The following is a 973-nucleotide window of genomic DNA, read 5'->3' as shown; positions in this document are numbered from 1 at the left end:
CAACACCAGCAAATGCAAAGTGTGTTCAGTTGAATAAGGACACTCAAATAAGTGAAACCAACAAGTTTTTAGTGTTAAAATTATCATAAGTTAAGTTTTATTATCTTTTAAATAAGAAACAATGTAGTAAGAGACACTAAACTAATCCAGAAAAATGTTATGCTACATAGTCATTCCAGCTACATGTAATCTGGCATACTCAATATTATAGAAATAATGAATAACTTAGTTTAATCATCTTGTAAGTCATGCAAGTCTCCTGAAGTGTTTAAAAATTAATATGATACGGCATATTATGATGTTGTGTATATTTAAACAATATTTAAAATAGGTATATGCAGTATAATAAATTTATGTTATACAATGAAGAAAGGAATATTAGAAATATTGAACTGAAAATTGAAAAATTACTATTGCTCTATGATATGATGAGCTCTTTGGGAAACATGAAATAACTAATTGAAATTCCATTACAAATTAAAAGCTATTTCAGAATAACTGAAATCAAGTTTTTGCTCTGACACTTTCTGGCTGTGAAATAACAGTCAAGTTACCTGAGCATTTTAAGAGTTCATTTCTTCATGTGAAAACTGGGTCAGAGTGACAATAAACAATAATGAGATATCATCTCATATCTGTGAAAGTGGCCATGATTAAAAAGAAACAAGTATTTTTGAGGATATGGAGAAAAGGGGACTTCCTCATATATTGTTAAGATTGTAAATTGGTACAGCCATTTTAGAATGGAGATTCATCAAAAACCTAAGACTAGAAGCCCTCCCTGGTGGTGTGTGGGTTAAAGCACAGCAGTAAGAAGCTAAAGCCACTTCCGCATGAGTTCAATCCCCGCCTGCCCCGGAGGTGACCCGCATGGCACAGCAGACCTCTCCTGACCCGCCCGCTGCTCCCCTCAGCAGTGTACTTCATCAGTTGGCCTGTTCTGCTCCCCACTCTGTCTCTGGTGAATCCTCTC

This window comes from Condylura cristata, unplaced genomic scaffold (assembly GCF_000260355.1).
Source record: "Condylura cristata isolate star-nosed mole 26May11 unplaced genomic scaffold, ConCri1.0 scaffold00017, whole genome shotgun sequence".
Lineage (NCBI taxonomy): Eukaryota > Metazoa > Chordata > Mammalia > Eulipotyphla > Talpidae > Condylura > Condylura cristata.
This window is presented reverse-complemented; position numbering follows the sequence as displayed.